At 36.0% G+C, this 17,713-nt stretch overlaps 1 protein-coding gene and 1 pseudogene across 1 annotated transcript in view; one reads left to right on the top strand and one right to left on the bottom strand.

The window, feature by feature from the left end:
- LOC118016257 (doublecortin domain-containing protein 1-like) overlaps positions 1-17,713 on the top strand; it is a 131,312-nt gene that overhangs the window by 64,187 nt on the left and 49,412 nt on the right. The gene's annotated exons all lie outside the window — the stretch shown is intronic.
- Positions 6,517-6,639, bottom strand: LOC118016369 (annotated as a pseudogene).

The raw sequence follows: 17,713 nt of genomic DNA, 5'->3' as shown, positions 1-17,713 counted from the left end.
TGCCTAAAAGATAAATGATTCTGAAAATAATTCATCAAAAATTGTAATTTGTAATCCTAACACCTTTTAAAAGGTACATAACTTTCACTCACACCCCAAGGGTCAATCTGTTATAATTTTGTTTTACTTAAGCTTATAAGAACTCAGATAAAAATAACTGGGTTTAAGTGTGGTCTCCTCTGTTTTTTAGTCTCAGAGGGGGGAATTTCTAGATTAGTTTTTTTTTTTTTTTTCCCCTGGGAAATATACAATTCTCTATGTTATGGCCATTAATGTTCAGTAATAAGTTAGTCCTCAAATACCAATAAGATGATGTGGGCTTGATGGAAGTTAAATGTCCCTAAATCCTATGAATTGATCTGCAGGAGCTGTTTTCCGCATGAGTGGTGGCTTCAGCCAGGCAGACATCCGCAGAGCTGCGGAGGTCAGGGTGATGGAGGAGGAGTGGGTTTGGCGGCACATATGCACTCTATTCCTGACAGTGTCTTGCTTCGGCAAAGGGAAGTGAAGCGCGTATACCATGCTCAGTGGCATTTCCAAATGCAGCTCAGCTGGGGGCCCAGGCTTATTGCATCAGTGGCACATACCGGGCAAAAAAGGAAATACATAATTTTGTCAAAGTAGTAGATCACAATCTACCAATCCTTCCCTCCCCCTTCAAAATCATCACCCCCACACACTAATAGCTCTAATAGATACAGACTTTATGCATATTTCAGTCACAGCAGTATTTCTAATGCATATGTGAAAGGGCCCTTAATTTATGTCTACCAACTGTGTGGTGCCCTTCTTTTGGGTAATGTCATCATCCTAATGGTGTTTCTATTATACTCAAAGGTAGCAAATGAGGCTTATTGCAAGAAGGTAATTGATTTTCACTGAGTGAAAATGTAAATAGCCATAAGAAATCCTATGAAAGATAAGCAGTTCAAAATTGCCAGAAAAAAAAATGATTTGTATACATGACTTATTGGTCCAAGTATATAAAATGTTTCTTTTTTCAAGTCGATACCACAATAACTGTATTTCAGATCATTTTATTTTAAATTGAAATAAAAATTGAAGAATTTTGATGATCTTGCTTTTACCAGTTTGACTGTGTATATTATGAAAATTATCATCTTATATGGAAGAGGGCTTCTTTTTGTCAGTGTGTCCTTGTAAGAGAAACCATGTAAGTGAAATTCCTCTTATGGATGTGTAAAGAGAAATAATTCTTTTGATTTTCTGTAGTAAGAAAAGTATGCCATCAGTATCAATAATGTATTCTTTAAAAGAATACAAGCCAAAATCTCATTAAAAATCAGCATAAATGTCATCAATTCAAGAAAAAAGCAAAGCTCAAAATGTGCTTCATTATTACAAAGAAAGATTAGATAGAATCACAGGGGCTTAAGAATTTGATTTGATGTGAATACAGTTATGACTGATATTTTCTCAGCAAGTAAATATAATTCTTAAAATTTATATTACCAAAAGAAAAAGTGGAGCAAAATAGAATATCCGAGACAATGCATCTACTAAATAATGCCATTATTGCTAAAATAATGTCATTTTTAAATGTACAGTAAAGAGCTCATAAAACTATTTTTGTTCCCTCCACAACTAAAATACAGACCTTTGCACATTGCTGTTATAACTACTACTACTTACATCACCACTACGGTTTTCTGATTTTAGAAGATACCTTTTCTCTGAAGAGTCACTTCTATCAGAAAAGCAACATTTTAATCACAAAAGTCTCCCTTTTCTCCTTAAGTTTGTTGTAATGGTAATTAAGCAATAGACCATTCATTTTTTTCCATTCCCCTGCCCTATCTTGCTTATGATCTGAAAAGGACTTTTATTTCAGAAATTATAAAATATTTAATGAGAATGTTTTAAGTTCTTGCCTTAGAAGAAGGTCACTTGGATTGACAAAAACTTATCATTTGTGTTGACCTTCGAGTTGGCAGATAGATTTGATCAATTTTATTTCTGCAGTCGAATAGGAAATGGGACAGGAAAAGCGTCCAAATTCCTTCCCGCTGAGGGAAGTTTAGAGAAGTGATTCTTTCCTTTTACTTTCAGCATCGGCAGATGCAAAATCTTTAACATCTGTTTTATTCTTCATAACGTGTGTGGCTAGAGGCAGGCCTGACGTAGCCATCAGCTCAAACAGCCGGTAGACTGAAAGCATGGTGACTTATTACACAGTGCCATGAACAAAATCTACTCTTTAATATTAATTAGTCCCCAGCCAAGCCCTTCGGTTTGTTACAGTTTAGGAGTCAGACACGCAGGAATCCCTAGTGATACAGAGATTTCATGAATCACTTCCAGACCATGTACAAAAATTCCATTTAGTAGAAAACATGAGCTCTAAGCAAGAAATTCAACTTTATGGGGAAAACAAGACCGTGTGTGTTTATTTCATTAAGAAGAAAACATCAAATAGGTTTATCATGGTGTGACTTTGCAGTTTCCACATTCCAAATTCGCCATTTCATTTAAAAACCCAGGCCTTTTATTTTGTTCCCTCTGAATTTAAGTACCTCAGATTTATCATGCTGTGTGTAAATAATGAAAACAGGAATGGTTTAAAGACTACTAAACAATTAGTACATTCAGATATGAAATTGCAGTAAAGATGTTGGGCCAGGCATCCATCACTCTATTTAGTGTATTTGATAGGGAGTATATAGCAAGGAGAGTTCTACACGGTACTGATGAATGTGGATCTGAACATTTTGAGAGGATGTTTGTCTGTTTCTAATGACCTTAAAACTTTTTAGAACTTAGGACACATGTAAATTGAAACAATAAAAAAAGTGTTTGGATAACATAAGACAGTATCTCTATCATTAAAACAATCTAGTAGTTTTATGCATTTGTATTTTAAAATGCTTATTTTATTTTATTTTGAAAAACTGTTAAGCACTAAAGGCTCAACAATTTTTATTTGTGCTGGAAAAGAAAGCTTTATTATATGCCATTTTAGTGTCCAGAATCTAAGATAATACTCTATTTTATAGAAATATCATTTTTATTAGTTTTTATACTAATTCCCTGCTTTGTATTATAAGAGAATAAACAATGGTGTCTCCTAGGTATGCCATTCCAAATCTCGGGTGTAGTCATGGGTGCAATTTTCTCTAAGACTGAGATGAGAATACTGTTGGCAATATGTAACTGTAGTTCAGTCCTGAATCCTGGAAACTTTAATTCAGGTGCATTGTGGGCACATAAATTTTGAGTTCAAATGCTTTTAAGAAGTCATGCCATTTTGTCGTTTGACACTAATTTTCAACCCAGCATGTTTTAGCAATGACTGAAATTAGTTCCAAGTGAATTACAGCTAAGCTATTTTCTACCATCTAGAAGAAATTTTTTATACCAACTGAGTCAAGAGAGGTTTTTGAAATTTCGTTTAGTATGTATTATGGTATGGATCTCATCAGTGTAGACAAGTGTCCTGATTGTACACACTGTTGAGATGTCACTGAATTGCTTTTTTACTAATACTGTTCAACCCTAAATTTATTCTTATCGGTCAGAAGACATATTACTTACAATTCTCTGCTTTCTTTTCAAGTCATCAACAAGTGTTATTTCTGTGAAGTCGGTGAGACAGATACTGACCCATTGGAAGCTGGACTAAAACCAGCAACTGATTTTCCTCATGACAGTAATTACCATAAAATATGTCTTCTACCTTCCAAATTTGAAAAAGTGTTCTGTAGGGGTGTATATCATAATTCAGCCTCTGTGTCCTGAACACATAGTGGAGACTCAAATTTTTATGAAAGTTGGAGGCAGAGTATTTAGGCAACATGACTATCATGAGGAGATGACATTTGACCATAAGGAAAAGAAGTTTCTAGGCCTTAAATAAAATTGAAACCTAAAAATGAAAAGGGATTTCTGTGGATCTATTTGAGTATTTTGAATTTTCAGGTCATTTCTTTTAGTCTCAAAAACAAAAGGGATCCATGGTAGATAAAGATTTGATGTGACCTCCACATTTTACAAAGGGTACAAATGATGTTGGTTTAGTTAGTCTTCAGGTAAATAACTAACTACAGGGTGATGGAAGATATAGGAAGTATATAATCAAATTTAAGGTATTAAATTCAAGCTATGAAGATCAAAACAATAGTGAAATATATAGTACTGCATTGCTGTGGAAAAAATTCAAGGTTGTTATGCTTCAAGGATTAAACATAACAACAAATTGTATCAAATGAACTAGGGAAGTTCCTCAAAATGGCTTTTACTTGAATACGATTTTTCCCATCAAAAAGGCAAGAGTCTCCTAACTTGGTGAACAGTTCAACATTTAGATACGAAGATAGTCTTCCTTTAACATTTAAAACCTTCCATTGTGATAATTTATATGCTTTAAAACACTACCGATCAAGTGGTTGAAGTACATAAATAAGTAATAAAAAGCACATCAAAGTAGTTATGACGAGACAGCCAGATGGCAGAGAATTGCAGTACTTGCTGTAATTTTATCAAAATTACTATTGTCATGGCATGTTAGTTTTCATAAGAATTTGTGCAGTCACTGATCTCATACAGACAAATTAATTTCAGGTTCTCTCATGTGTAGTCACATAACAGCTATACTCGAGCACGCACAAAAGAAAATTAAATAATCATAGTCACGTAAACTTGAAAAGCAGCACAATATCTTAAGTTTACTATTCCATAACGTCTTGGGATCAGTGATCATCTCTGTTATGTTAGACTCAAACTGATCTACAGTGGTATAGCCATTATGTAGTTTCTGCTCTGTTTAGTCTTCGTTATATAAAGGTACTGTGTCATGTATTCTCTTAGTGAAGAATTGTTATAAGGCAGTAATGTTGTAATTCCTACATTTATGGCTTTTCTTCAAGTTTCATTCCTTTATCTCTTTTATGTCTAAAGGGATAACAGAGCTTTTTATGCTTCCCTTTAAAGATAAATACAGATATGAAACCTCAACAGTTAATGAGTTTAAATGATATTTGAATTAAGGATGTTCATTACAGGTTTCAAACGTTCTCCCTCGTTTCTTTGTCACAGAATTATGAAAAGAAAACCTGAGGCTGTGCATTATATGTACCTCTGCTGTTCATATCCAACCAACAAGTTTCAATTCTAAAGGCTCCTTCCTGAGGTCATTTGTTTTTATTGTCTCATTTCATAGCCCAGTTCTTTCTACCGTGCCATATCCCACTGTGTATCGGATTTGGTGCATCACCAATGTACACTAGGCCTCAGTTTCCTTATGACATGGGTGTTTATCTGCTGTATTTACTTCAGAGACATTGGAGGTTGTGCTGAGAACTTCATGTTCATTAAAGTAGGCTGCAGTTTTTATGACCTTAAAATGGGAAAGACAAACATTTTCAGTAACTATTTCAATGACCTCAAACAAGTTATTCAAGCAAGTATAAAGTATATCACCTGGCAAAATGATGGCAGTCATAAATATCTTAGGAAAAGTCCCTTTAGGTATTTTAATCCTTTATTCTTTTTCCACCAAAAAAATGCTGTAATTAACTTTACACTAAAGAGAAAGAGTTGTTCTAATTCACTGAATGTTAGTTATCTGTGCTCAAGTACTCTGTGGTTTAAATGTACATATAGCTTTTATTTCATGATACTGTTTTCATATTAAAAGTAATACATGTTTTAGAAATCTCAAATGTGTAAATTTTTTTTCTTAAAATATATAAGCTATGGGAAAAAGTTATGCATTTTAGAACGCTGTGGCTTTTTCAAATTTGAGTTCCCACTTACTCTCCTGGCTTTTTCTCAGTAGACGAGATGGGAGTTTTAACAGCATCTCTCTTTGGGGAGAGGTTGTAAACAGGAGTGCCCCTGAAAGCAATGCTCCATACATGTTCTATGATAGTCTTAAGTGTTCCTTTTCTCTGTAAGATACTGTCATGTTATTTCTCAAATACCTTACTTGAAATTACTATAGATAACATAATTATACTCAGGATTATGAAGACTTTATATTTGGTGAAATGTCTCTGAGTTATATTACTAAGGTATAGCTTTAAAAATTAAGCGACACACTAGGAGCTTATAATCAAAATGTTAATGGAAATGGAGATAAAGATATTCATTGCAGCATTATTAATGCTAAGAAAGACAGGGAAGCAAGGTATCTGACCATGGGAGCATTGCTAAGTGGACTGCATTTTATCTATGGACGATTATGAAACATTAAGCATTTTTCCATAGTTTTTCATAGCACAGAAACTTGCTTATGCTATAATTTTAATTAATAATAACATATCACAAAATGTATATACATGTCATCTAAATATGTTTTAAAAAATCTAGAAATGAATATTTTAAAAAGACAGGCTGAAAACTTGTCATGCTGTTAAGGTGGTTGTCTATGGGTGCTAGGATTGTGCAGTTTCTTTTCTGATGCCTTATATGTTTTCTATATTTTCTTAGTCTTTTATGATAAACATGTCATTTTCTTGTAATATGGGAAAAAAGAATAAATGGAAAAAAGTACACATAACACATAAGAATTTAAAATATCACATGTAATTCCAATCCCACTGTATACTTTTATTTTTCAATTAGCAATAATCGCTCCTCGGATAAACCTCATTGGCTACGAGGCTTCCACTGCACAAGTATCATTGTTGTACTTTCTATACTGTAACATTGACTTTTACATGTCTTTACTCCTTAAGATTGTGAGTGTGAGTCCAGAGACTATATCCCTTGTTCCTAGCATAGGCCCAGCAGATAAAAGTTGCTTAGTACGTTTTCAGTGAATGGGTGTGTGATATTCTATAGGAATACCTGTCTTTACGTAGTTGAAATTTATTTTTCTATTACTTTTGTTCTGCTTTTTCTACTTACCGTGACTGCATAATGCTTTTGCATGACTTTGCATAAACTTCATAATAATAGTCTCAATGTTGTTATAACATTCTATGGGATTAAAAATCATTATCCTAGAGATGGATATTTCAGTTATTTCCTATTCTTGTTACTATGGACAGAATTGCAGTGAATATTCTCACTCAGTTACCTTTATGTTTCTTTCCAACTATTTCTTAAGATAAACTTCTAGGACATTACTGTTTCTTCAGAAGGTATGACCATCTTTATAATACTTGCTTACTTGCTATATGTTGCTCTATTGTATTGCCTATTGGTAATACAACCAGCAATGAGTGAGTATATTGATTTCTTTATTACATTCATCTGAATTAAGTATTAAATTTAGATATTTTTATTGCATTTAGTGGATCTTTTAAAAAATCCAGGCTGCAAAAAAAAAAAAAAAATCCAGGTTGCTTTAATTTGCATTTATTTGATTACAACTTCCCTTGTATCAGTTTTCTAATCATTTTTTTACTTTGTATGAATAGTCTGCTTATATCCTGTGCTCATTTGGAGTTTTTGAAATTTTTTTGAAATTTTATTTATTTATTTGACAGAGAAAGAGAGACACAGCGAGAGAGGGGACACAAACAGGGGGCGTGGGAGAGGGAGAAGCAGGTTTCCCATGGAGCAGGGAGCCTGATGCCGGGCTCGATCCCAGGACCCTGGGATCATGACCTGAGCTGAAGGCAGATACTTAACGACTGAGCCACCCAGGCGCCCCTGGAGTTTTTGAAATTTTTAAAACTTCATTTGAAAACACTAATTATACATTAGAGAAAAACCCATTGCCTGTTATATTTGATGCAAATAATTTTTCCAATATGTGATTGTTCCTTTAATTTTACTATATTTCAATATACAAGAGTTTAAAATTTATATATTATAATCCATTGACCTTTTTTCATGTGGTTGTTTTACTGCTGAAAATGAGCAGCATTTTTCGATACAGCACAATGATGTACATTGCCAACCTTGTACGAATATGACTCATTTGTATGTAATTCATTATTATGAAGTACAATTATGTGTTTCTGGGTTCGGTATTTGGGTTGATTGTTTTCCTCTTTGGATTTTCTCTTTCTGTGTCTCTCTTCTTTGTTCTGCCCTGCCCTTCCCTTCTGTCTTGACTTTTCTTGCACTTACTAAGTGTCTTCCTCACTGTTCCTTGCTCCGCCATGAGCTTTTGCTTGCCTGTGATGGAATGAGACAGCAGCCAATTACCAGATTGTACTGCTGTTCATATCCTACTGTGATCTCTTGGTTTAAATGCCTGAGAAATATCAAGCCTTCGTGTTAATCAGAAATCAGTTCATATGTTATACATGTATGCATACATGTGGATAGATGCATGTATTTTGAGGAAAGACAACACAAATCTAATGATATACTTCTTTGTCCGTAATTATAAACTAAGGCCGGGACTTGCCTCGCATCTGGGCAGCTGCACATGAGACTGAAGACTAGATTGCCTCCCCGCCATGCAATTACCTCCATTCTTGGGACAAAGTCTATTGTTTATTGATCTTGATCCTTCCTTAAAGTGGAGCCTTTGCCGTGTGGTACTGATGAGCTAATGCTACTTTTGGATTCTCACACTCTTGAGTGACTCAAGGAGCCTCCTCTTAGCTCATTGAAAGGTTGTTGTGCTGGATGAATGATTGTTAAAATCTATGAAAGTCACAGTGTCCGCCTTCTAGGGCATCATTCGTCCAATCCTTCACCTGGTCATTTTTGAGTCCCTATTATGGGTGTAGGACCAGGCCCAACAAAGTTAGGAGAAAGCATATTCCTGCTCTTGAGGTACTTAAAATCTAGCTTGGGAGACAAAATGTGTGTGTGTGTGTGTGTATGTGTGTATAATATATATAATATGTGTGTATAATGTATATAACATATAATTGGAAAAAATAAAAAGATAACATGAACTAGTTAGATAAGCAAGAGAGACTATAAGGGTGCAGAACTATATATAGAATTTAACATTAGGGATAGAAATCTAAAAACAGGGTGGCATCAGCTACAGAAGGTTTTATGGGTTGAATTGTATTGCAAAAAGGTATGTTGAAGTTCTAACCCCCCAGTTCCTGTGAATGTGACTGTATTTGGAAATAAGTCTTTGCAAATGTAATCAAGTTAAAATGAGGTCATAGTTAATTAGGGTGGGCCTAATTAGTTAATTAGAACACTAAATGACTGACATCCTTCTAAGAAGACAAGAAGAGACAAAGACACAGATTCACAGAGAGGAACTTTGTGATGATGGAGGCAGAGACTGAAGTGCCCTAGCTGCAAAGAATGCCCGAGATTGCCAGCAAACCACCAGAAGCTAGGAAGTGGCAAGAAAGCATTCCCCTTTACAGGCCTGGGAAGGAGCATCGCCCTGTTGACACTTTGATTTCAGACTTTCAGCCGCCAGAAGGGAGACAGATGTTTACATTTCTGTTGTTTTTGCTCCTCGGAAGGTGGATGTGAGGCTGTGCTCTTAAATGAAAGGGATTCAGATTGACAAAAAAAGAGGGCTACCTGGTGAAGGAAACCTCATTAGCAAGGGTAGGAGTGCCTTTATAGGGACTGTAAATGATGGCTGGAGTGATGATCTCTGAGACTAGTGCAAGGTAATTCGAGCTGATAAAATAGATCCAGCTGATGGAAGGCCTTTAATAACTTAGGGAAGAATTGACACATTTTATTCCCTCATGCATACATTCAACATTTACTAATTATTTTCTGTGCATCTCATTAATAACAGGAAGCCACCTTGGTTCCCAAAATTATTCAAGAGTAAAGCTGTTGGGAAGCACTTTCTATGCTTTTATTTTCTCCTCACCACCAAATTTTAAAAATTAGTTATTTTCATTTTTTTAAGATTTCACTTATTTATTTGAGAGTGAGAGGGAGACACCACAAGTGGGAGGGGCAAGAGAGAGGGAGAGACAGAATCTCAAGCAGACTCCACACTGATCATGGAGCCCAATGTGGGGCTTGATCCCAGGTCCCTGAGATCATGACCTGAGCTGAAACCAAGTGATGGACACTTAACTGAATGTGCCACCCAGGTGCCCCCCAAATTAATTATTTTTAAATAGGTAGTTCACATGGTTCAAAAATTAAAGTTTCAAACAGGTGTATATTAAACTTTCCTATCTACCACTACCCCCTACCTTCCCTGTCAGGCCAGTCCCATGCTCACCAAGAAATTATTCCTATTAGTTACCTGTTGATCTTTCCAGAGATTTTTTTATGCATAAACAGAGAAATATGAATATGTACCTCATTCCCTTTACAGAAATGGTAATGTTCCAAATACTGTTTGCATTTTGCTTTTTTTCACTTAACCACGTATGTTTGGGATTTTTCTGTAGCAGTATAAAAAATGTACTCCTTCATTTTTCCTGATATATATTTTTCCATTTTGTGGATGTACCATAATTTCAGTTGCTTTCAGCTGTAGGACATTTAGATTATTTCTAACTTTTTACTTTTAAAATCAGTGCTACAATGATTAACTTTGTACTTTGTACATTGCACATATGTGTAAATATATTGGGATACATTTCTCTAAAGTAAATGGGATAAGGCAAACATTTTTTTTCAAGTAGATGGGATAAGGTGTCTAAGTAATTTTTATAGATATTGTCAAAATGTTCTCTAAAGAGACTATACAATTTGCACATTCTCCAGCAACATATGAAAGTGCCTGCTCCATATATAACTTTGATAATATAAAACTTTGAACCTTTACCACTGGCAAGGTAAAAAATGATCTTTTGATGTAATTTTAATTTGCAATTCTATTTTTTTAAATGAATTTGATCATTTTCATATGTTTAAGTTTCCCATTCTTTGAACTGTTAATATCTTTGCCTAGTTTTCTATTGAGATTTTGCTATTTTCTTATAGATTTGCAAGAGTTTTTTTTTTATATATTGGGAAAACTGCCCTTTGTGATTTGAGTTACAAAATTTTTCCCAGATTATGGTTTCTCTTTTGATTTTACTTGTGGAATTATCCATGCAAAAATTTAGTTGAGAGTGAGAAAGTTTTTCCCTACTTTTTTACCTTAAAAAATCATATAACATGTGGTGCCTGACTAGCTCAGGTGATGGAGCAAGCAACTCTTGACCTCGTAGTCATGAGTTTAAGCCCCATGTTGGGCATGGAACCTACTAAAAAAATTATAAAAGAATCTGAAAGATATTTTCAAGTTATACATTTAAAGTGATGAAAATGGAGAAAGAGAAGTGGCCAAAGATTACCTCTACATTTTTGAGTTCAGGAGTCTGGGAGATTGGGAGTCTAGAATTGATCTAATGACTGGAGACAAACATTTCTGTCTTTTCTAATGTATTTCTCCTCTTCCTCCTCTTCCTTCTTCTGTATTTCGTAACAGTTGTTTTGAGTATGGGTTCTGTTTTTCTAGAATTTTCTAGAGCAGCAGAGATGTGGAAGCTATATTTATGAGAATAAAATTAAATTACCTGGGAAATCATTATTCAGTGAAAGACAATTATAGTTTAAAAATAGTGTTCCAAAGGGTCTATGAAGTTGGCTTTGGGGGTTGAGAGAATGAATGAGAACCAAATGTTTTATTCATTGATGTTACAGATGAAGATTTCATTTCTTGTATTTTCTTCATTCATATATTCAAATGGCAGTACTTATTGAGTGTTATCATTTACCAGATGTTACCAGTGCTGTGGCTTCAGCAATGAAAAACAGCAGCAAAGCTCACATCCTCCTTTAATTTGCTTGGTGTTTGGAGAGTAAAAAATTAACATGTTCACCGGTTGTGATATGTCCTACGAAGGAGTTAAAAGGGAGATGGAATCAAGAGTACTGGAGGGGGAGGTACTGCTGCTTTAGGTAGTATAGTAGGGACAGTTCCTTGAAAGGGGGAGATTTGAACTGATAAATTGTGGGTGATGCAAAAACAGAATAGGGGGTGGGAGCCAGAGGCAGACGGTGGGAGTGAAAATGTGCTCTGGGCAGAGATTAGCGAAGAGCCTAAGGCAAGAAAGAGCTTGGTTTCTTCTAAAAACAGAAAAGCTGAAGATTTGGCTAGAGCAGAAAGAGCTAGCGGGAGGGAGAGCAGTAGAGCTGAGGACAGAGATCGGAGCCTTGTAGAACCTGGCGAAGATTTGAATTTGATTTTACTTTAAGAACAAAGAAAAGTATTTAAAACACAATCGGTTTTCATTTTTAACATATCACATCAATTACATTGTAACACCATGTGAGAAATAATGTAATTTGACAGTGGAAAAAATACTTTGTCTTTTTCGCCACCATCGTCGACAACTTTAAATACTCCCCCATTCAATCCTCATACTCTTTGTCTCATCGCCCTGTTTATTTCTTCATAGAATTTATCTCAATCTATGGGGCACCTGGATGGCTCAGTCGGTTAAGCGTCTGCCTTCGGCTCTGGTCATGATCCCAGGGTCCTTGGTTCGAGCCCTGCATCGGGCTCCCCGCTTGGCGGGGGGCCTGCTTCTCTCTCTCCCACTCCCCCTGCTTGTGTTCACTCTCTAGCTCTCTCTGTCAAGTAAATAAATAAAATCTCAAAAAAAAAAAAAAGAATTTATCTCAATCTATAAACATGTTATATACTTTATCCTCTTCGTTCTTAAAATTTTTCCCTTCAAAGAACCTTTATCTCCACCAACTTTGGCTATCCATTTGCCCTCCCGCACTTCGGCTATAATCTTGAAGTCTATCTATTTCCAAAAACTGAGTAATAATAGTGACAATAATGACAATAGCACCTACCATTTATTGAGCTCCTTCTGTATATCTGAGCAGTTATACCTGTCCAGCTCTTTCTATAAAAACCGCACACCTCAATGAGGCCGTGTTATTGTAACTCCCATTTGGTAGACAAGGTTATGTAACTTTCTAAGGTCACAAAACAACTGGCCAAGTCAGGACTCAGCTTGGGGTATGACCGATAAGAAAACCTGTAATTTTGCTTCCTAAAGCATCTCCTTCCCACACATCTCCTATTTCATCTCTTGTATTTCCCATCACATGCGGAGCCCTCCAAGGTCCTCCTCTGGTTCCCTGGTCTCATCCTTCTTCCATTTCAGCACAGCCCTCCCTGGGTCCCTTACCTCTAAAACCTACACCAGTAAGAAAACTCTTAAAAAGGCTCCTTTGCCAATATCCTGGAATTCTCCAGTCTCTTTATTTCTCTATGCCTTCTGTCTAATTTCTCTCTAACTCTTGAATTAGAGGGAAAAAAATATGCTAAATACCTTCCACCACAAGTTCATGCTGTCCAAACTCATCTAAGTGGGGCTCAGGAAAATGTTCTCCACGTCTCATGGTCTTCCTAACAAATTTCTCCCAGTAGCTTCTGCAAACCTTTTTCTCACTTCTCAGTTGTCCAGTTCTTTCTGTTGCATTGTTAGTACTGTAGTGACTACCTCACTGTGAGCTGTAGTTTCCTCCCCTGCACCAATGAGATGGAGATGGGTTGTTGCAAAAGGAAATGAGGGACCTCAGAAGAACACGGGGTGTCTGGCACTTATGAGCTTAATAATGTTCACTAGATCTGTGTTAAATCTCAGTGAACATGTCTCTTACTCAAAGAGAGAGATTCTCATCTTTTCTAGCTCATGGAAACTGTCCTCTTCTTCTCCATCTCAAAACACACTTAAAAACACAGAAATATATTTTCTTTTCTTTTTTTAAAAGATTTTATTTATTTATTAGAGAGAGAAAGAAATCATGAGTCAGGTGGAGGGGCAAAGGGAGAGGGGGAGGAAGAAGCAGACTCCCCGCTGAGCAGGGAGCCCAATACAGGGCTCCGTCCCAGGACCCTGGGATCATGACCTGAGCCAAAGGCAGCCGCTTAACTGACTGAGCCACTCAGGCTCCCCTTGAGCTTATTTATTTAAAAAATTAATGCTCTCTGATAAATTTATGAGATCAAATGATAGACATTAGGGTAGTTGAAACTTTGCTAGCCAAATTTTTATTTTATTTATTTATTTGACAGAGAGAGATACAGCGAGAGAGGGAACACAAGCAGAGGGAGTGGGTGAGGGAGAAGCAGGCTTCCCACCAAGCAGGGAGCCTGATGCGGGGCTCGATCCCAGGACCCTGGGACCATGACCTGAGCTGAAGGCAGACACTTAACGACTGAGCCACCCAGGGGCCCCTTGCTAGCCAAATATTAACAAAAACTTAAATAATTGGTGATGAGCTTGAAAATTGAAAAGATGATTTAGTATGTTTAGCCAATGATGCATTTCTTCTACTTGTATCTACATTTTTTTGAAGAAGTTTGGTTTTAGGTATAATAATCCTTAAAACCAAGCTATAAATCATCTGCAATTAAAAGGAGACTGAATCTCTGTGATATCAAACTAAGATTGTCACAAATAATGAAGCATATCCTCTCTTATTGCTTAGACAAAAATCATATTTTAATGATAATTTAATGATAGAAGATTTTTAACCATTAATAAATAAAATACTTAAAATACTGTTTTATGCTTTTGCTAATCATTTTTTTTAAAGATATTATTTATTTATTTGACACAGAGAGAGAGAGCACAAGCAAGGGGAGCAGCAGAGGGAGAGGGAGAAGCAGAAGCAGGCTTCCCGCAGAGCAGGGAGCCCAACGTGGGGCTCGATCCCAAGACCCTGAGATCATGACCTGAGCAGAAGGCAGACGCTTAACTGACTGAGCCACCCAGGCGCCCCTTGCTAATCAATTTTTATTTGTACTTTTTGTATATAGTATATCTATGTCGTACATTCAATATTCTGCATATTATACAATAATACATGTATACATTAATGAATAAACGCATATACACATTCAGGGGTGCACACTAAATTTTTAAATTATAGAAGTATACAATCAAACAATGTCAAAATTAGAGTATAAAGTTTGAATTCTGTGACATGGCATTTCAGGTTCATCTTTCATTATTTTTCCTACACTCAGCCATATACAACAACTAACAGAAAATTGATATGCTAGTAGTTCCCAAACTTGTGTGCATATTAAAATCACTTGGGGGTCCTTTTCAAAACCCAGGCCACCTCTGACAATTAAATCTCATTCTCTAGAAATGGGACATGGGCAGCCCTGTATTTTAAGTTTCCAAAGTGACTTCAATTGCAGGCAAGTTTGGGCACCATTGACGTATGCCTTAATGTTTCAAGCCTAGGGGCCTTTGTACATGCGATCCCTCCCACTATCCCTTGTCCATTGAATGAACTCCTCCTCTACTCTTCATTAAAAACCCAATTCAAATGCCCATCTTTGAATGCCACCCACCCCAACCTAAGTCACATAGCCAAGTAATCCATTTTCAGTTTTTGCATGACACTTTTTACTTTTTGTTTTTGTTTTTTTATTCCAGTATAACTAACATACAATGTTATATTAGTTTCAGGCATACAATATAATACAATATAATGATTCAACAATTCTATACGTTCTATACGTTTTTCAGTGCTCATCCAGGTAAATTACTTTTCACCCATTCCCCACCCCCAACCTACCTCCCCTCTGGCAACCACCAGTTTCACAACCACCAGTTTGTTCTCTGTATTTAAGAGGCTGTGTTTTTGTCTCTTTTTCTCTTTGTTCATTTGTTTTGTTTCTTAAATTCCACATTTGAGTGAAATCATATGGTATTTGTCTTTCTCTGACTGACTTACTCATTTAACATTATATCCTATAAGTCCATCCATGTTGTTACAAATGGCAAGATCTTATTCTTTTTATGGATGAGTAATATTCCATTGTATATATACCATTGTATACCACCTCTTCTTTATCCATTCATCTATGGATGAACACTTGAGTTGCTTCCATATCTTGGCTATTGTAAATAATATTGTAGTAAACATAGGGATCCATACATCTTTTTGAATTATGTTTTCATTTTCTTTGGTTAAATAACCAGTAGTGGAATTATTGGATCATATGGTATTTCTATTTCTAATTTTTTGAGGAACCTCCATACTGCTTTCCAGAATGGCAGCACCAATTTGCATTCCCACCAACAGTGCACAAGAGTTCCTTTTTCTCCACAACCTCACCAACACTTGTTATTTCTTCTGTTTATTATTCTAGTCATTTTGACAGATGTAAAGTGAAATCTCATTGTGGTTTTGATTTGCATTTCCCCGATTATTAGGGATATTGAACCTCTTTTTTTATATCTGTTGTGTTATGTCTTCTTTGGACAAATATCTATCAGGTCCTCTGCTCATTTTAATTGGATTATTATTATTGTTATCTTTGGCTGCTGAATTGTATGAGTTCTTTATATATTTTGGAAATTAACCAAAATAAAAAGCTTCTGCACAGTGAAGGAAACCATCAACAAAACAAAAAGGCAACCTACTGAATGTAGAAGATATTTGCAAATGATGTATGTGATAAGGGGTTCACATAACACTTTATATATGATTCACCTTCTGTATTCCAGTTCTTTATTTATATGTCAGTCTCCTCCATGTAAATGATTTTATAGATGCCACTGCATTAAACATTTTATAATGAAAAACATGGCAAACACAGCAATTTAGCACAAACACTTCATGGTAGCCTTAAGATCTGAGTATTAATGGGAGAAAGATACATTCCTCTCCTGCCATTTGAGGGAAATCTAATACTTTTTGTTACTCACGCTACTCTCCTTTTCACCATTGATTTGAGGAATTTAAAGGAGTCACCATTTATTTTGCACTTTCCCTATGCCACATGCACATTGTCTCATTTAATCATTATTATCACTCTTTAAGGGAGTTATTATTGTTCCCATCTTACGACCAAAGAAACTGAGGCTCATAGAAACTAGACGATCAACACAGGTCTTTCAGTTAAAAAGTGACAGAGATGGGATTTAAAACCCAACCTCCCTCTCTCTATATTTCAGTTTTTTTTTTTTTAACTTCAAAAATATCAATATCTAGGGGCACCTGGGTGGCTCAGTTGTTAAGCGTCTTCCTTCGGCTCAGGTCATGATCCCAGGGTCCTGGGATCGAGCCCTGCATCGGGCTCCCTGCTCAGCGGGAAGCCTGCTTCTCTCTCTCCCACTCCCCCTGCTTGCGTTCCCTCTCTCGCTGTCTCTCTCTCTCTGTCAAATAAATAAATAAAATCTTTAAAAAAAATCAATATCTGAATGCAGTTTGCCATAATGAAAGATATTTAAGAACGTAGAGGGCTTTTTAAAATGAGAACATCTTTTTGACTTTTGCTTGCATAATAGACCATTAATAATTTAAGTTGTCTTGATCAGTTCATGTTCTCAGAATCTTTGTGGTCTTGCTTCTTAATTTCTACCACTGAAGTCTCCAAGGGCTCTTTACACAATGGCTGACATCCACTTGGCTTCATCTACCTGGAAATCCATTTGTACCCTAACTTTGACTCCAGTATTGATTAAGACACATTACAGATAACCATTTCTTCTGAGTACTGACATTACAGAGCATATTATTTAGGATGTGTGCATCCTTTTTTCCAAACTGCTGCACTCATATCCTTGAAATAACAATCCTTTTCCCCCCAAATTTCTGCAATTATCTCTTAAGCAGAGTTCAAGCATACATAAGTCATTTCAGAAGGTCATGATGGAAAGGCAAAACCCATAAATATGGTAAGAAAAATACGGCTCTTATTTAAAACCCATGCAGTCAGATGGGTTTGTTGCTATCAGGAAAACGTCAGAGGGAAAGAAGATCAGCAAGAGAAAAGGAAAATTAAGCATGTAATAACATAAGCAGCTGGAGAAAAGGAAACAGAAGAACAGCTGATGAGTAGGAGAAGAGGAAAAAATGAAGTATT

This window comes from Mirounga leonina, unplaced genomic scaffold (genome assembly GCF_011800145.1).
Source record: "Mirounga leonina isolate KUSES-001 unplaced genomic scaffold, KU_Mleo_1.0 Mir_166, whole genome shotgun sequence".
In the NCBI taxonomy this organism is placed as follows: Eukaryota; Metazoa; Chordata; class Mammalia; order Carnivora; family Phocidae; genus Mirounga; species Mirounga leonina.
The sequence above is the reverse complement of the archived record's forward strand: the minus strand, read 5'-3'. Positions and strand labels throughout refer to the sequence as shown.